Raw genomic sequence first — 20,493 nt, forward strand, 5'->3', positions numbered from 1 at the left:
CGCGAAGTCCTGCCACTGGTCGTCTCAACCGATCACTTTCAACCATCGTGATTACTCAGCAAGTATCCGACACGCAGGATGGGCTGCCCTGGTATTAGACCCAGTAATTGGCGAATATCACTTCACACGAGTCTTGATGGACGGCGGCAGTAGCCTAAACCTAATATATCAGGATACAATCCGCGGGATGGGGTTAGACCCAACACAAATTCGCCATAGCAATACTACCTTTAAAGGAGTAACGCCATGCCCAGGGGCTCGTTGTACGGGCTCCCTCTTACTACAAGTTATATTCGGCTCCCACGATAACTTCCGTCGCGAGCATTTAACTTTCCACATCGCTCCGTTTCAAAGTGGCTATCAAGCACTGCTCGGACGCGAAGCTTTCGCTCGCTTTAATGCAATACCACACTACGCCTCCCTCGCACTCAAGATGCCCGGTCCACGTGGCATCATTACAGTACATGGAAATATCAAGCGATCTCTGCGCGCCGAAGAGAGTGAGGCTGCCTTGGCAGCCGCACACTAAAGGCGCCCGGACCAGTGAAAGCATCCAAACAGGTCGTCAAGACCTCAGACACAACTAATCGAGTCCGGCGCCGCTATTTATACCGAATAAATGGTCACACCCCTATTTGTCAATACAAGCGGCTCAATGCACGCAGACAAGTGGCAATTTCTTATCATCTTCAATTATACATAGTTTTCTTTAAAAAAACTATCTTTTTGCACGACAACTTTTTCACTTAACTTCCTCTCTTTTACAGACGATCATCGTGCTACACCCGTCCAGGATACGGCACAACGGAGACACAGGCGCAGACGTGCAGCAGGGACCCGCTCCAAGGATTCTTTTTAGATTAAGACCCTGCGTAAACCTTTTTTACTGTCTCTTGTTGATATATATCCACCGTTGAAGGATGCTGACGTCTTGGCATGTGGCCACGCCAGAACAATGCACGTACCTAGACACAAGGGGCTTCTTACAAAGGCCATTATTTAGGTCTGGTTTATACCACAAAGACCGAATACCTTAGGGAGTGTTCGGCGTCGCGAGTTTGGCCCTATATGCATCAGCTCCGAATCATTGTCTTTGGTCAAATGTTGGGTTTGCCCGGCTCCTGTGTTTTGGTGCCTTACGTTCCGCTTTACCGGCTAAGGTAGCACCAGGAGAACTACTGCGATTGTGCCCTGGTTCATCCGGACAAGAACCTCAGTAGAGAAAGCCGAAAACAGACTGTCATGATATACCGTGAGACTGGTCAACCACTCGATGACCTGTGGGAATGTTAGAATTCCTCCGCCTTAACCAAGGGCTGTTTTCCGGCTAGGCATGTACGCACCCCAGAATCGGGAGAGTGCGGAGCAACCAGGGGCTATCTAGTAGCCCCACTGTCAAGCTCCTATGGCTAAGTGAAAGTGCTAAAGCATTATAGTCTGGTTGCCTCGCTCGTTCTGCTATCACCTCCTTAATAGGACCAAGACGTTGGGTTAAGTGTGAACGCGTGTTTTTGCGAGCACCTCCGCATTATATGCGTGGGGGTTGAAGCCGACGACTGCAATCTTTCAGGTTATACACATGTATACATAAACGGCCGCCCAGGAGGCATCATATTACTTTCAGGCAAAAGTATAAAAATAGCCTTACAAACATTTATAAAAGAATTTCGCTTACAATAAGATTACATATCACTCAAACATAATATTTTTTGAGCACTGGGTCTCTATCAAACGGGCACCCTCAAGAACTTCTTCAAAGTAGTGCTCAGCAGCCTTTCGACCTATGGCCGAATCCCGCGCTGCAACATTGGTAGCATCCATCTCCGCCCAGTATGCCTTAACACGGGCAAAGGCCATCCGTGCGCCCTCTATGCACGCCGACCTCTTCATCACATTAATGCCCGGCACCACGTCAAGAAACTGCTGCACCAAGCTGAAATAGCTGTTCGATTTTGACCTTTCCGGCCATAGCTGATCCACAACAGACCTCATGGAGAGTCCGGACAACCTATTTAGTTCGGCCCATTCGGCTAATTGGTCAGTCAATGAAAGTGGACGCTTGGGAGAATGGAATTGTCTCCAAAACAGCTGGTCTACTTCACGGTCCGTCTGACCCTGGAAGTACTTAGCCGCATCAGTAGCGCTCGCCGCCAAATCCATATACACATCCTCCGAGCTCCACTGCCGATCCAGAGGGGCATACCGTGGATCTCCGAACTTCCTCCGCAACATAAAGGATTTCCTAGCTACAATGTCCCCGGCTTCCCGCAGCTCCTCCTTCTTTGCCCTCATAGCAGAGCGGAGGTCTTTCCTCATTGCAGCAGCCTTCTCAAGGTCCGATGCCTTTGCCTGGTTTTCCTTTTCAAGAACCCAGCAACGGTCGGCGGCAGCTTTTAATTCTATGGCCATCTTGGCCATCTTATCTCGGCTCTCGCCATGTGCGGCCTTCTCGGCTTGCAACTCTTCGGCCGCCTTCATAGCAGCCGCATTACCCAGCCTCGCTTGTTCCTTGGCTCGGGCAAGTTCTTCCCGCAAGGCTTCAACAGTGGCAGCTCCATCTGCAGTCACAACATATTAAAGATACTGGCATCATGCTACTCTTCCTATGTGACGTTTACCAGATAATGACACTTACCCTGTGCCTCGTCAAGCCTTTTGTTAACAAGCTCGATGTCGGCGTCTGCCGCATCCAACTGCCGTTCTAAATGGGCAAACTCGCTAGTCCGGCTAGCCACCAGAGCTTCCATCACCTGCACATAGAGGCAGTATGGTTATTACCTGGGAATATGATCCTCTGTTCGTCGTTGTTTCTGACGACAACCAGAGTCTCAGGGGCTACTATCTACACAGGGCACACCTAGCATGTGTAGGACTATCATACATTCTTTTACGTACCTCAAAGCCTGTCAGTAGACTCATAAAAGCTTCATGCAATCCGCTTTCGGCGAACGAGATTCTCTCCATCACCGTATTCATCAGCACATGGTGTTCGTCTGAGATGGCTGCTCGCCCCACCAACTCCCTCAGAACATCCGATCGCAAACTAGACGGTGTCGGACTCTTTTGTCTGCTCTCTTCGGGAGCCGGACACTGGGAGCTTCGGGGGTCAATGGGATTATCTTCTGGCCTCACCGGACTCGGAGAGGCCCTCGACAATGACACTTCAGGGTCGCCTGCTTCCGGAGCGGAGGAGTCCGGAGGAGGCATTTCGCTCTCCATCATCTCTGGAAGAAGATCCCCCGAAGACGAGCTCATTTGAGAGGGGCTAAGGCCCGAACTGCAAAATATATGCGGTGGTTATCTTCTCAGATGAAAAAGATGGCATATCTGTACTATTAAAGTATTTCGGGTCACTTACGACTCGTGGGAGAATTGACCCCCCCCCCCCCCCGCGGACTTTGTGCGGCAATGGCGCCCCCCAAAGTAGGACCCTCTGTGGGAGACTTCTTCTCCCGTTTGGAAGCTTCAGCTTCCGAATCCCCGGGCGCAGTCCTTTTCCTCTTCTGGTCGTCTTCCTTCATGGAGACGCTCGCTCCCTCGACTAGAATGGGCAGCGTTGGGGCCCCGCGTCCACCCGCATTATCCTCCACAGTATCTTCCTTCAAGGGCTCCGAGCAAGGTGCGGTGTGGAGCATCTTTTCCAATACCGGATTTTCCAAACCCTCCGGGAGAGGGGCCGAACACCAAATCAACTTTGCCTTTGTAAGCCAGTCCTGGTCAAAAAGCAAACTCTCATAAATAACTTCGTAACGAAGGAGAGATAGTATGTTCGGCCAAAAGATGCCTTACCTGTTCAGCGGCGCGGTTACTGCTCAGGCCCACGTCCTCGATGATTTCCGGACACTCCACCTGAGGTCCGAAGAATGACTTGTACATCTCCTCGTGCGTCAGGCCGAGAAAATTTTGAATGACACGCGGTCCCTCGGGATTGAACTCCCATAGGCGAAGAGGCCGGTGTTTGCAAGGCTGGACTTGACGAACCAGCATAACTTGTATTACCGCAACCAAACTGAAATCTCCATTGAAGAGATCTCGAATGCGGCTTTGCAGTATAGGCATGTCCTTGGCTGGACCCCAGCTCAGACCTCTACTGATCCATGACATCAGTTGTGGTGGAGGGCCCGAGCGGAAAACAGGGGCGGCCGCCCACTTGGCACTTCTAGGAGCCGTGATGTAGAACCACTCCTGTTGCCACAATTCAGACACCTCTGGGATGGAACCTTTGGGCCACGGAGCTCCCGTCATCTTGCGTATTGAGGCACCTCCACACGCTGCGTGCTGCCCCTCGATCATCTTCGGCTTCACTTCAAAGGTCTTGAGCCATAGGCCAAAGTGAGGGGTAACCCGGAGGAAGGCCTCGCACACGACAATAAATGTCGTGATATGAAGAAAGGAGTCCGGAGCTAGATCATGAAAGTCTAGCCCGTAATAAAACATCAAACCCCTGACGAAAGGATCCAGAGCAAGGCCTAGACCTCGGAGGAAGTGGGAGACAAACATGACGTTCTCGTTGGGTTTGGGGGTAGGGACGGCCTGCCCTCGGGGAGGCAGCCGATGCAAAATCTCGACGGTCAGATATCTGGCCTCCCTCAACTTTTTGATGTCTTCTTCCGTGACGGAGGAAGGCACCCATCGGCCTTGAAGGCTAGATCCGGACATGACTGATGGTTCAGAGCACCTGACCTGAACTTTGGGTGCTTGAGCTTGAGGTAGGGGAAGGATTCGATTGAGCACGGGAGGGAAAAATAAAAGCCTTGTCCCTTTATAAAGAGGGTGAATATCAAGCGTCCTCTCCGTGTCCGTTTGGACTTGCCTATAATCTAGGAGTAATAGAAGCGGTTGGGTTACCCACGCCCGTATTGATGAGAATCCCGGAATAGGGGGACACGATCTCTGCTTTAACAAGACGTGCCAAGGAAACCGCCTCGCATGACGCGCTGAGGTGGGATAATGAAACGACTCGGATAAAGGCTTGGCCATGGTGTGTCACACTACGGAATACGTCAGCAGATTGGATTTGTGTAAATATTATTCTCTCTATGGAAATATGTGGAAACTTATTTTGCAGAGCCGGACACTATCTTTGTGTTCAAAATCTTCTATGAAGTACTTGGAGGAGGAACCCGCCTTGCAATGCCGAGGACAATCTGCGCGCCGGACTCATCGTCATTGAAGCCTAGTTCAGGGGCTACTGAGGGAGTCCTGGATTAGGGGGTGTCCGGATGGCCAGACTATACCTTCAACCGGACTCCTGGACTATGAAGATACAAGATTGAAGAATTCGTCCCGTGTCCGGAAGGGACTTTCCTTGGCGTGGAAGGCAAGCTTGGCGATACGGATATGCAGATCTCCTACCATTGTAACCGACTCTATGTAACCCTAACCCTATATGATGTCTATATAAACCGAAGGGTTTTAGTCCTAGGACAACATACACAACAACAATCATACCGTAGGCTAGCTTCTAGGGTTTAGCCTCTCTGATCTCGTGGTAGATCTACTCTTGTACTACCCATATCATCAATATTAATCAAACAGGACGTAGGGTTTTACCTCCATCGAGAGGGCCCGAACCTGGGTAAAACTTCATGTCCCTTGCCTCCTGTACCATCCGGCCTAGACGCACAGTTCGGGACCCCCTACCCGAGATTCGCCGGTTTTGACACCGACACTCGCCGAGCCTAGGTCGGGCCCTGAGGCCCGCGCGCGCCTGCCGACGCCCGCGACCCGCGCGCCCCGTGCTGCCTCCCGCCAGCGTCGCCCTTCGCCGCTTAGCCGCAGTGCTTGCCGCCCGCCGCCGCCCTGCACCATCTCCCGCCGGTGAGCTCTGCCTCGCCACGCCATCCGCCGTCGTCGACCAAGCTCCGGCTAGATCCGGTCGAGGAGCGACTGGATCCGGCCCCTCTCCGGCGACCCCGACCACGCCGACCGCCGTCTCCCTCCTCTCCGGCCACATCTCCGGCGATCCTCGAATTCTGCACCAGATCTGGATCTGACAAGATTGACCCCCGCTTTTTTCGTCTAAGTCCCTAATATTTTTGCATTCTGGTGCTATGTTCCACCTGCCATTACTTCTCATCCGTAGATCCGTTTTGCATGCTTAATATATCGAAATGTTCATTGTGAGATGCTCTTAATTTCATTCCATTGTGTCATGCTAGTTTGAGTTCATATTGATGCCCAAATCATTGATTCAAGAGTGCTCTAAATTGTTTACTGCTGCTACTTATCAGTTTAGGGTGATTTATCATTTTTGTCACATTTGATGTGTGCTTAATATGGGCATGAGCTCTACATGTGTTTTGATATGTGCCATGCTATCTTTACAGGGGTGCTTGCCGTGTATTTTTGTCATCTTTGTGGTGACTAGCACAAGCATGCAAAGTAGCCTTCGTGATATTGCTGTTTTGAGGAACTTAGGATTTTGCTAAGCCCTGTTCTGCTGTTATTTTGATGCCATGTAAACATGATGCTAAAGTGAGATCCATGCTTGTTTTGAGTATCTTCAGTAAGGGTGTTCTTGACATATGGTTATGCTCTATCTATCCATGCCCCTGTTTGCAATTATGGAGTTCCCTAGCATGTCTTAATCTTGCTCTAATTTTGCTATAAAATGTTCCTGGTAGATTGTTTACATGTTAATCAATTTAGCCATGGATTTTGTTGTTGATCCATGCATGCTATGAACTTGCTCTTGCCTTGGTTATCTTATTAAACATGTAATCCTGCTGTAGGTATGCCTGTCTTGTCATGCAATGCCTTGTGATGAGTGATTTGAGCTCGCAAAGATGCCTTCATAACTCTGTTCATGCCATGCTCTGTTTTTTGCTAAGTCTGAAACTGTCAATAAAACTTGCTATGTTTACATGGGTGCCATCATATCTTATGTGCCTTTTTGGCTCATGTTCAGTAAGGAGATTTTGTTCTATGCATTTAGTAGATTCATGCCATGCCTTTGTTTGCTATGATATGTTCGTGTAGCATGTTGTTTGCTTGCTCTAAACATTGCTTCCTGATGTTATTCCTGGCATACTAGTATTGTCACTAAGTCTGTGAAGCTGATATCTTTTACACTTTTTCCATGCTTGTTTGAACCTGCTCTTTTGTGATTCAACCATAGCTCAGTGTTCATGTTTTGTCAAGCATCTTGAGTATATCACTGTCATATGCTTTGTTCCTATGTTGGAGTGCAGTAGCTTAGTTTCTTGTTGCATTCTAGATGGCATCGTGCTGTTAATCTCAGAATTGTGCCTTTCTTGTTTTGCTTGCCATTTGCAAACCGTGCATCCGATTCCGGTGATCTTTATATCGATTTCGACCGGAATCATCTCATCTTTCCGGCGGCACACTCGGTTTGCCAAGTTGATGCTTTGATCAATCTTTCCTTTCCGGAGCCCGCATATGCATTGCATATCATGTCTTGCATATCATGTCATGTTTTGCATCATGATATTTGTGCATTGCACCGTGACTGATTGTTGGTCCTTTGCTTGTGTTCTTGCTTTGGGTAGATCCGGGAGACGAGTACGTGATCGAGGAACCTATTGAGTACGCTAACAAGGATCAAGCTTTCATCAACTCTGAGAACTTTGCAGGCAAGATGACCATACGCTCGAAATCACTTCTATCTTTGCTTGCTAGTTGTTCGCTCTATTGCTATGCCATGATACCTACCACTTGCTATATCATGCCTCCCATATTTCCATGTCAAGCCTCTAACCCACCTTTCCTAGCAAACCGTTGTTTGGCTATGTTACTGCTTTGCTCAGCCCCTCTTATAGCGTTGCTAGTTGCAGGTGAAGAGGAAGTTTGTTCCATGTTGGAACATGGAGATTGTTGGGATATCATTATTATCTCTTATTTACTTTAATGCATCTATATAATTGGTAAAGGGTGGAAGGCTCGTCCTTATGCCTGGTGTTTTGTTCCACTCTTGCCGCCCTAGTTTCCGTCATACCGGTGTTATGTTCCTTGATTTTGCGTTCCTTACACGGTTGGGTGATAATGGGAACCCCTTGACAGTTTGCCTTGAATAAAACTCCTCCAGCAAGGACCAACCTTGGTTTTACCATTTGCCACCTAAGCCTTTTCCCTTGGGTTACGCGGACTCAAGGGTCATCTTTATTTTAAACCCCCGGGCCAGTGCTCCTCTGAGTGTTGGTCCAAACTAGAGCACCGTGCGGGACCGTCCCTTGGCAACTTGGGTTATGTTGATACCTGCACGCTTAGCTTATCCGGTGTGCCCTGAGAACGAGATTTGTGCAGCTCCTATTGGGATTTGTCGGCACAGTCGGGTGGTCTTGTTGGTCTTGTTTTGCCGTTGTCGAAATGTCTTGTAACCGGGATTCCAAATCTGATCGGGTCTTCCTGGGAGAAGGAATATCCTTCGTTGACCGTGAGAGCTTGTGATGGGCTAAGTTGGGACACCCTGTAGGGTTTTGAACTTTCGAAGGTCGTGCCCGCGGTTATGGGCAGATGGGAATTTGTTAATTTCCGGTTGTAGAAAACCTGACACATAACTTAATTAAAATGAATCAACTGCGTGTGTAGCCGTGATGGTCTCTTTTCAGTGGAGTCCGGGAAGAGAACACAGTCTCGTGTTATGCTTGAACGTAAGTATCTTCAGGATCACTTCTTGATCACTTTTAGCGTCTCGACCATGCTTTGCTTTCTCTTCTCGCTCTCTTTAGCGTAAGTTAGCCACCATATATGCTTAGTGCTTTGCTGCAGCTCCACCTCACTACCCTTTCCTACCCTTAAGCTTAAATAGTATTGTTCGCGAGGGTGTGAGATTGCTGAGTCCCCGTGACTCACAGATACTTCCAAACAGATGCAGGTGCCGATGATGCCAGTGCAGGGGACGCTACCGAACTCAAGTGGGAGTTCGATAAGGATTCGGGCCGTTACTATGTTTCTTTTCCGGATGATCAATAGAGGAGCCCAGTTGGGGCAATCGGGGATCTAGCATTTGGGGTTGTCTTTCTTTATTTTGGTTCTGTAGTCGGACCTTGATTGTATTCTGGATGATGTATGATATATTTATGTATTGTGTGAAGTGGCGATTGTAAGCCGACTCTTTATCCCTTTCTTATTCAGTACATGGGATGTGTAAAGATTACCCCTCTTGCGACAGACCTACCATGCGGCTATGCCGCTAAGTCGTGCCCCGACACGTGGGAAATATAGCCGCAATGTGGGTGTTACAAGTTGGTTATCAGAGCCTTCCCCGACTTAGGAGCCCCCTGCTTGATCGAATCGCTGACGTTGTTGAGTCTAGAACAAAATGTTTTGAGTCTTTGGAATATATATATCGGAGAGTAGGATTCTTTTTTACTTCTCAGTCCCTTCGTCGCTCTGGTGAGGCCTCCTAACGTACAGTATTGACTCTTCTCTTCTCAAATTTCATGAAAAAAATAGTATCACGCGGGTATCTTGGAATTGTTCCGATGGTTTTGTGACGAGAACATTGTTCTTCATGCCTCCTGACATTTAGGGGTTGTGGCAGTGTCCCGGGGAGTTGAGCTCCGAGGTGTTGTCGTCACAATTTTATCGTTGCAGTTCTGGAATACCTGAGTTCGCCGACATCGAAAATCTCTTTTATGCAGTTGTTGGTGAGGTAACCTCGACGCCACCCAGTACTGGGGAGGGAGTTCGGGAGTATTGCCATAACTCGTATAACGGATGCTTTTCGAAGGTTGAGGTAAATGATTTCCGAAGGTTTCTTGGTGATGTGTTGAAGGATGGATACAGCTGGATGTAGGATTTGCTAGTTTTGGGTGAGATATTATGCTTCCCCTGTATCCCCAACACCTGATTGCATAACCAGAAAGTTTCGGGAGTTTTATAGGTGGGAATTCATGTAGCTCTAGCTTTCTTCCCGCAGATATTTGGTTTGTGATTGGGTAATCCTTACCAATTATTTGTTCATGTCCGTACCTTGTTGATTTATTCCTCTACCTTTATCTAAGTGGCTTCTCAATTTATGGAAGTGTGATGATTTACTTTGGAATTCATTCGTTCATTCTTGTTCGAATGTTAAGGCTATATGTTGCAATTTCGATCCATTGATTCAGCTTGAATATATATCTTTCAAGATGCTAATGGATGTGAACCTCTTTAGGATGTCTCCTCCAACGCGTCAGAATCTGAACCCTGCGCCACCACCTCCACCTCCGGAGGCATGGCAAGATGTCATGGCAGGCACCAACGCCAACACTCAAATGCTTTTGCAACTCTTGCGAGAGCGCAACCAAGGGCAAGGCAACCAAGGAAATCAAGGCCAAGGCAACAATCAACCTCAGTTTGCTACCCTCAATCAGTGCCTCGCAAACCAGCCGAAGTCCTTCAGCAACCGTGTCGAGGCCACAGACGCTAACGACTGGCTAGTGGATATCTGCAAACATTTTGAGTGTAGCAATGTCAGGCCTAAGGATTTTGTCAAGTTTGCTTCGTTTCAACTCAAGGATCAAGCTGCTGAGTGGTATCAACAATACAGAGATTCCAGAGGAGGTCGTGTGATTACCTGGGATGATTTCCGCCGAGACTTCAAAGCTCATCACATTCCACAAAGTGTTGCTGAGAGTAAGCATGAGGAGTTTTGCAATCTCAAGCAAGGCAGCATGTCTGTGTATCAATACAATATCCAGTTTCAGAAACTCGCTCGCTTCACTAAACAAGACGTCCCTGATGAAAAGATTATGATTTATCAATTCAGATGTGGCCTCAGAGAAGATCTGCAATTAGCTCTCGTGCTTCTTGAGCCGACTAAGTATGATGAATTCTACAACATGGAACTAACACAAGAAGCCGCTCAAATTAAGTGTGATGCTTCTAAGAAGAGAGTCAGGGATGCAGTTCAATCTTCTTCTTCTTCTTCTTCTTCTTCTTCTCAAGTTGCAGCTAAGCAACAGAAGTTCTGGTTGCCTCCTCCTCCTCTGTTCCGTCAGCCCTATCAGCAGATGAGTAAAGGTGGCAATGGATCTTCCCACCCACCCAACCCAGGCTATCAAAACAAAGCTCAGTCTCCTACTCCAAGGTCAAGTGCTCCTTATCACCGTCCGCTCTCAGAGGTTACTTGCAACAAGTGTCAGTAGAAAGGGCACTATGCAAACAAGTGCTTCAACCAAAGGCGCCTTCCGCCTCCTCCTCCTGTGAGATATGCCAGCAATGCAGTGGTCAAGCATAATCCCAAGCATGCTAAGGTCAATATGATGAATGCAGCTCAGGCTGAGGATTCTTCAGAAGTGATCATGGGTAACCTTCCAGTTAACTCCTTTCCTGCGAAAGTATTGTTTGATACTGGTGCATCGCTTTCTTTCGTTTCAAGACCTTTTGTTGCCAAGCATGAGTTTTTTACCAAAAAGATTCCTTTCCCGTTGAAGATTGTGTCCCCGGGCAAGCAGATGACATCTAATAATTGTGTCCCGGATGTGTCTATCGAGATGGGTGACTATAAATTTCTGTCTTCTCCAATGGTTCTTTGTGACTCGGATATTGATCTAATTCTCAGCATGTACTGGCTTTCTAAGCACAAGGCTCAGCTTGATTGTGCTGCCAGGCAGATTCAATTGACACACTCTTCCGAGGATGTGATCATCTATGTCGCTCGTGATGATACCATTTGACTGTTTTCTCTCAATGAGAAGGGCGAGTTGAATGCCATCTCTCATATTCCAGTCGTTTGTGAATATCAAGACGTCTTTCCAGAAGAGCTTCCGGGAATGCCTCCTCACCGGCCAGTTGGATTCGTTATCGATCTTGAGCCTGGCACGGAACCTGTTTGCAAATGTCTTTACAAGCTTGGACCAGAAGAGTTGAAGGAGTTGAAGAAACAACTCGATGAACAAGAGTGTATGGGTCTGATCAGACCGAGTTCTTCTCCATGGGGTTGTGGTGTTTTTTTTGTCAAGAAGAAGGATGGAATGGAACGACTCTGCGTCGACTATCGTCCATTGAACAAGAAGACAATAAAGAACAAGTATCCACTTCCCAACATCAATGAGCTTTTTGAGCAACTTAAGGGTGCCCATGTATTCTCCAAGCTTGACCTCCGTATGGGTTATCATCAGATTCGCATTCGTGAACAAGATATCCCCAAGACAGCATTCAGAACAAGCTATGGTTCTTATGAATATACTGTCATGTCTTTCGGCCTTGTCAATGCTCCTCCAACGTTCTCTCGCATGATGAACTTCATCTTCAACCCTTACACAAATGATTTCTTCTTGGTGTATCTTGATGATATTTTGGTCTTTTCCAAGAATAAGGAGGATCATGCCATGCATTTGAGATTGGTACTCGACAAACTCAGAGAGCATCAATTCTATGCGAAGTTTTCCAAGTGCGAGTTCTTGCTTGATGAGGTTCTATACCTTGGTCATATCATCTCCACAAAAGGCATCACTGTTAATGCTGAGAAGGTATCTTCAATTGTGAATTGGGAACCTCCTCAGAATGTGAAGCAGCTCCGTAGTTTTCTTGGGCTTGCAAGCTATTGTCTAAGATTCGTTGAGAATTTCTCTAAAATTGCAAAGCCTCTTTCCAACCTCCTTTAGAAGCATGTTAAGTATGTCTGGACGCCTGAATGTGACATGGATTTCAACACCCTGAAAGAGAAGTTAGTCAGAGCTCCTGTCTTGACTCCTCCTGATGAATCCAAACCATTCGAAGTTTTCTGTGATGCCTCCTTGCAAGGTCTCGGTGCTGTGTTAATGCAAGAGAAGAAAGTTGTGGCCTATACCTCTCGTCAGTTGAAGCCCAACAAAAAGAACTACCCCACTCATGACCTCGAGTTGGCGGCAGTTGTCCATGTTCTATTAATGTGGAGACATCTCTTGTTGGGAAGGAAAGTGGACATCTTCACTGATCATAAGAGCCTCAAGTACATCATCACTCAACCCAACCTCAACCTCAGGTAGACTGTTGGGTCAAAATGATTCAAGAATACAATCCGAGTATTGAATATACTCCAGGCAAGGCCAATGTCATTTGTCGTGGAATTGTCATGGCAGATGTCCTAGCAAAAGGACTTAGTCGTAGGGCCATCGCAACTAGGAAGCTTAAAGGGGTTAATCGGGACAAAGGACATGAGAGGTTTATACTAGTTCGGCCCCTTAAGATTAAGGTAAAAGCCTACGTCTAGTTGTGTTGGAATTGCTTGGGTTTTGAAGACCAAGGAGCGAATACGCATTTCCTGGCTTCGAGTTGTTGTTTCTTGTCCTAAGCCGCCGCCGGGTCGTCCCCTTATATACACGGGTTGACGCCTGGCGGCCTACAGAGTCCCGGCCGGCTCATAAAATGTGTCTGGCTCGGTGACTTCTTTTTGTATGCCTTTCTTTACAAGTCTTTCTCTACATATGTTGGTTCACAATATTGGGCCTTAAGCCGCCTCTGGGCTTAGGATTTCTACAAGTCTTAATAAACTATCACCTTGAATATTTACTGGGCTTCTTCTCGTAACCCGCCATTGGGGTTGACCCGGCCCCTCCTGGGCGGATCATACCTGGTAGCTATATCCCCAACATTAGGCCCCAGCTTGACTTGAACTTTGTTCTTTGTCAATCTTCAACACTTAGAGGAAATCCATCTTCCTCTCTCTGAAAAAACTCTATAACCCGCCATGACGTCATCTTCTGAAAACACAAAAGCCTGCTCTGACGTCATCTTCAACGTATCTTTATCTCTTAATGTCTTCCGAGAATCGAGGCATCTGTTTAGCTGGATAATCATTGTTTTGCTCTTCCTCAATTTTCGCGCCTACCTGTTCACATATCCCCTTATAAATAGGCTTGGCCAGTCTTTCACCTTTCTTCTTCTTCCTCCCATCTTCTCGCTACCTCTCTGCCTCTCGAGCTCTACCATCACCGTAGTCCCCGCCGTCGCCTCTCAACGTCGGCCGCTGCATCACCCTGTGCTCATCCCGAGAACCGTGGCAACCCTTCGCAGAAGCTTTGCCTTCGTAAGTTCCTACCTTTCCGCGCCCTTAGATCTATTTTAGGCTTATGAGTTCATCGACGTTCTTCGCCGTTCATCATAGACCACCTTGCAGTTTCTTCTCCGTACCCTCTTTTGATCCATTAGGAAAGTAGAACTTATGTGGTAGTAGTTTTATGCCCATTTTAGATGTTAGTAGATCCTTTTCCCTTGCATAGATACCTTCTTAGAGCTGATGAACTCCTCCGCGCTCATTCTTTAGGTCTAGATTTATTTTTCTTTTCTGACCCATTTTGATCCAGAATACTAGTGATAGCTTTGGGAAATCTGTTTGTCTCAACACTTAGCCAATTCTATTTCTGGTTTCCTTCAAATGTCTTTAGTCATGGCGGCTTATTACACCGGCTCACTTTTCCCTTATATGCATTAGCCCTTCCTTAAGCCACCATTACTCATTTGCACCATCATCATTTAACTTTTAATTTCACCATTGAATTGAACCAGCATGTTACTTTCTTTTCAGTTTGTCCTTTGATCATCATGCCGTCAAAAGCAACGACTGTCTGCAACTGGGTCCCTTCCACAGTCACTGAAGATACCTTGAAGGAATTCTTCACTATAGGATTTTTGCCAGGGAAAATGTTATGTCTCATCATGCACTTGACCCGGATGAGGAACGGCCTAATCCCAAAGACGGTGAAGTTATTGTCTTCACTGACCACATGAATCGGGGTTTTTCACCACCCGGCTCAAAGTTCTTCAGAGACGTTCTTCATTTTTTCAAACTTCACCCTCAAGATCTTGGACCCAATTCCATATCCAATATCTGCAATTTCCAAGTTCTCTATGAGGTGTATCTTCAAGAAGAGCTGACTCTGGAAGTCTTCAGAGAGTACTTTTATCTGAACCGCTAGAATGAGTGTACCAATGGCCCTAGCTTGGAACTTGGTGGAATCTCAATTCAGCGCTGACAGGGCACCGTATTTCCCTTAATAGTCTTACCGAGTCATCCCAAAGATTGGAATTAGACCTGGTTCTATTGCCAAGATACGTCTCCAGCCAATGAAAAACCACTGCCGGGTTATCGCACGGAGCGTCTGGATTCCAAGTCTGTGCTCCCTGATAAGCTTACTGCTGAACGCAAGAAGCTCATTCCATCTATTAAAAGGATCAATGACTTACTGGGGAATGGCTTAACCGGAGTTGATTTGATCCGTTGCTGGATCTCGTGGCGGGTCATTCCTCTAAGCCGCCGATCCAAATTAATGTATGAATATGGCGGAGGCCCAGATGACTCTCTGCATTACAACTCTATACAACTAACTGAAGACGACATTGTTTCAATGTCAACCATCCTTGTGAACGGCAAGTATGAGGACTGCTACCTCTTGAGCACTTGCGTTGGTTTTCCCTTGAAGAGGAAAGGGTGGTGCAGCAAAGTAGCATAAGTATTTCCCTCAGTTTTTGAGAACCAATGTATCAATCCAGTAGGAGGCTACGCGCGAGTCCCTCACACCTACACAAAACAAATAAATCCTCGCAACCAACGCGATAAGGGGTTGTCAATCCCTACACGGTCACTTACGAGAGTGAGATCTGATAGATATGATAAGATAATATTTTTGGTATTTTTATGATAAAGATGCAAAGTAAAATAAAAGGCAATGAAAATAACTAAGTGTTGGAGGATTAATATGATGAAGATAGACCCGGGGGCCATATGTTTCACTAGTGGCTTCTCTCAAGAGCATAAGTATTATACGGTGGGTGAACAAATTACTATTGAGCAATTGACAAAATTGAGCATAGTTATGAGAATATCTAGGTATGATCATGTATATAGGCATCACGTCCAAGACAAGTAGACCGACTCCTGCCAGCATCTACTAATATTACTCCACACAATGACCGCTATCCAGCATGCATCTAGAGTATTAAGTTCAGGAGAACAGAGTAACTCTTTAAGCGAGATGAAATGATGTAGAGCTATAAACTAATGCAATATGATGAAAACCCCATCTTGTTATCCTCGATGGCAACAATACAATATGTGCCTTGCTGCCCCTACTGTCACTGGGAAAGGACACCGCAAGATTGAACCCAAAGCTAAGCACTTCTCCCATTGCAAGAAAGATCAATCTAGTAGGCCAAACCAAACTGATAATTTGAAGAGACTTTCAAAGTTAACCAATCATACATAAAAGAATTCAGAGAAGATTCAAATATTCTTCATAGATAAACTTGATCATAAACCCACAATTCATTGGTCTCAACAAACACACCGCAAAAGAAGATTACATTGAATAGATCTCCACAAGAGAGGGGGAGAACTTTGTATTGAGATCCAAAAAGAGAGAATAACCTTTCTAGCTAATAACTATGGACCTGTAGGTCTGAGGTAAACTACTCACACTTCATCGGAAGGGCTATGGTGTTGATGTAGAAGCCCTCCGTGATCGATGCCCCCTCCGGCGGAGCTCCGGAACAGGCCCCAAGATGGGATCTCGTGGATACAGAAAGTTACGGCGGTGGAATTAGGGTTTTGGCTCCGTATCTGATCGTTTGGGGGTACGTAGGTATATATAAGAGGAAGGAGTACGTCGGTGGAGCAACAGGGGGCCCACGAGGGTGGAGGGCGCGCCTGGGGGGGTAGGCGCACCCCCCTACCTCGTAGCCTCCCTGTTGGTTGCTTGACGTAGGGTCCAAGTCTCCTGGATCTTGTTCGTTCCAAAAATCACGTTCCCGAAGGTTTCATTCCGTTTGGAGTCCGTTTGATATTCCTTTTCTTCGAAACCCTAAAATAGGCAAAAAAAACAGCAATTCTGGGTTGGGTCTCCGGTTAATAGGTTAGTCCCAAAAATAATATAAAAGTGGATAATAAAGCCCAATAATGTCCAAAACAGTAGATAATATAGCATGGAGCAATCAAAAATTATAGATACGTTGGAGACGCATCAAGCATCCCCAAGCTTAATTCATGCTCGTCCTCGAGTAGGTAAATGATAAAAACAGAATTTTTGATGCGGAATGCTACTAGGCATAATTTCAATGTAATTCTTCTTAATTGTGGCATGAATATTCAGATCCGAAAGATTCAATACAAAAGTTTAATATTGACATAAAAATAATAATACTTCAAGCATACTAACTAAGCAATTATGTCTTCTCAAAATAACATGGCCAAAGAAAGTTATCCCTACAAAATCATATAGTCTGGCTATGCTCTATCTTCACCACACAAAGTATTTAAATCATGCACAACCCTGATGACAAGCCAAGCAATTGTTTCATACTTTTGACATTCTCAAACTTTTTCAATCTTCACGCAATATGCCGTGGATTTGTCACGGCAGATGTCCTTAGTGTCAGGACTTAGTTGCGAGGCCAACGCATCTATGTGGTAGCTTGAGAGGGGTTGAGCGGAATCGAGAAACGCAACGTAAGACAAGGATTTAGACAGCTTCGGGCCCCGGGAAACATCATCCGGTAACGACCCTACATGCTGTTTGAGGCTAGGTCTCATTATCATCATGAGGGAGTCACCGTAAACTGGCTCTCCTCTTTGTGTCTAGCCCTCAAGATCGTTTCTTCTTCTTATTTAGGGAGCCCTGCCCCTCCTTATATAAGTTGAAGGGTCGGATTACATGTGGAGTCCTATTAGGATTAGGACTAGTCTATCTCTAATACAAACCGGATACAAGTCCAGGTCTTAACTCCTTGGAAGACAAATATTCCTCACGCCTTTCCTCTTAAACTAGGCCACCATAGTATGAACTGGCCTTCATGAACCGCCCGTTGGGCCATCGGGTGTTGTCACTCCTCTGACCTGCCTGCCGGATTACCAATGAATTGTAAACCGCCAGGTCCAAATGGGTCGCCAGTGAATTGTTAAGTCTCAGTCGGGTCTCAAGTAAGACACCAAGTCCGGTCGGGTTATACTTCCGGCCGGTTTACATCGCGGAGTATATCCCCGACATTAGTCCCCAGTTTAATTTGGATTTATCCATGTTAAACTGATCCTGATCATCCTTAAGTCCTTGTTACTTCCTTCTTCTATAAAATCCGGGTCAATAGGCCAGCTTCATAATCCATTTGCTGACCTTGGTTTGTCACAGAGAAATATTGTGAAGAATAACTCCTTTGACTTCAGCTCTCAATGCTTAAAAAATATTGTCCTTTGAAATACTCAGTTGATCTTCAGTCGGTTTAAGAATGTAAAACTTTACCCGTTTACCATTGCCAAAATCCATTTTAAGAATATTGATCTTCAGTCGGTTGATCTTCAGTCAGTTGATCTTCAGTCGGTTTAAGAATGTAAAACTTTACCGGTTGATCAGAACTGTTTGTTAACATCAGTTTTGAAAATATACCTCTTATATGCCTATCACTTGTAGCCCCCCAGTCTTAAGAAGGTAGCATAGCAACAACCTAAGACTTGCTTCAATATGAATGTCACAAGCTTGAAGAAATCCAGTTTGTTCATCTCAATCACCAGTCAGAACTGAGTATTCCACATATGTAGCCCCCAAGTGCTGGGTTGTCATGCTCGCAGCAACCTAGGACTTGAAATTGCCTTATGCTCATAACAACTTCAACCAGTGTAGCCCCCAAGGGCCGGGTTATTATGCAATAATGAGCAGGGACTTTGTAAATATGATCATGTAAACTTGAGCAGCAATGTGTAGCCCCCAAGGGTCGGCTCAGTAAGATAATATTGAGCTGGGACTTTGATATATTCTTCAATGAAAATAACATCATATGATGTAACCCCCATCATGGGGCTTGAATTCACGTCCACAAGGTTAAGAGCCTTGTGCTTTACCAACTGAGTAGTGGACCTTTCAATGTAATGGATAAAAAGCTTTGTACCTTAAATTGTTGACAGAGGCAATTGGTAGCCCCCAAGGGTCGGCTCATTACGATGTGATGAGTCGGGTCTTCAATAAGGTGAACAAACAATGACTTTGCATTAGCCCCCAAGTGTCATGGTGCATGCTTGCAGCGACATGAGACTTGTGCATTTGATGTAATCCCAACTTGAATAATGTAGCCCCCAAGTGCCGGGTTGTAAGCCTGCAGCAACTCGGGACTATTCCTTCAATTGTAGAATAAATCATATCCATTAATAATATGATAGCCATTGCACTAAAGAGACTTTGAAAACCTTAATCATAACACTGGTTATTGATAACCATAATAAAATCCAGCCATGTTGGCTATTTTAAGATTTGAATAGTATAATCCGGTATGAAAACCTTAATCATTCAATATCATCATGAAAATCCAGCCAAGTTTGGCTATTAGAAATTTGCATACCTTATCGGTTGACAAGTAAATCCAAAGTTTAAATACTCGGCGGCTCTTGGCCGATGGCGACTTAATCCGCACTCATTGTAAGCCAGAATTTTTACAACCCGGCGGCTGATAGTCTTTGTGAAAATCCAGAATGGATATTCATTTTGAAGCATCAATTTTGATGATGATTGAACTTAACTATTTATGTAAGTCATAACTCTGAAAATCCTGCACAGAGTTTAAGCAAAATATACCCTGACGACTTAACGTCAAAAGCCAGGGCGGGTTATCAACCCAAAATACTCATACCTTTATTGAAAGATACATGTAGACTAATACCAGGGTGATGCCTTGATAATTATAATCTGGGGCCAGTATCAACCCGGAGTCATGAAATATCCTTATTTAGATTGCTCAACGCAAAATTTCCTGGTGACTTAAAGTCTGCCATCATGGCGGTTTATCAAACCCCAAATATGCTCAAGGATGAGTCATATAATCATGGCTATATGGCCTGTGATATTGAATTGCCCTGCCAGTTTATGATACCCATGCAGTAAGGGTATTGACCTAGATTGTAGAAGCCAAGACTTCCAACTGTTTGATGTTTTTCATATACTGGCGACTTATCGTCGAAAGCCAGGCCGGGTTAATAAACACCGGTGATTTATAATCATGCTTTATTCAACCTATTTCTGTATATAAAGTGTCCTGGCGGTTTACCGCCGGACGGGTCATAATGCCCAGCATATAACCCGGCTTTATAACCAAGGCTGCACTTAAGAATAATCAAATATGAAATATATCATACCTGTGACATTGAATCACATCGTTGGTTTGCCAACTTTTTGTAGTAAGGGTGATAACCCAAATCTTGAGTACTAATAACTCCTTCCATATTGTACCGGATTATGATAATAAATTGTACCGGGATATAATAAACACCGGATTTTCCTTATAACACTAGCGACTTGTTAGTCAAAACCAGACTGGGTTAATAAGCGCCGGATTATAAGTGATCATGTACAAACAACTTGCCGTTGAAAGTCAAGACGGGTTTAATGAACGCCGGTATATCCATACACATATGATACATGCTATGATGATGTAATGATGATGCAACGTATGATGCAATATATGATGATTTATATGTATGATCAAGAGGGTTTAAGCTATGGTTCGGATACAACCAGAGCCCCCATGTAGTCATAATTGTGGCATTGCGCCGATCAAAAGGTGTAACTATGGTTCGAATACGACCAAGCC

This window comes from Triticum urartu, chromosome 5A, assembly GCF_056163025.1.
Source record: "Triticum urartu cultivar PI428250 chromosome 5A, HENAU_Tu73, whole genome shotgun sequence".
NCBI classification, from domain to species: domain Eukaryota; kingdom Viridiplantae; phylum Streptophyta; class Magnoliopsida; order Poales; family Poaceae; genus Triticum; species Triticum urartu.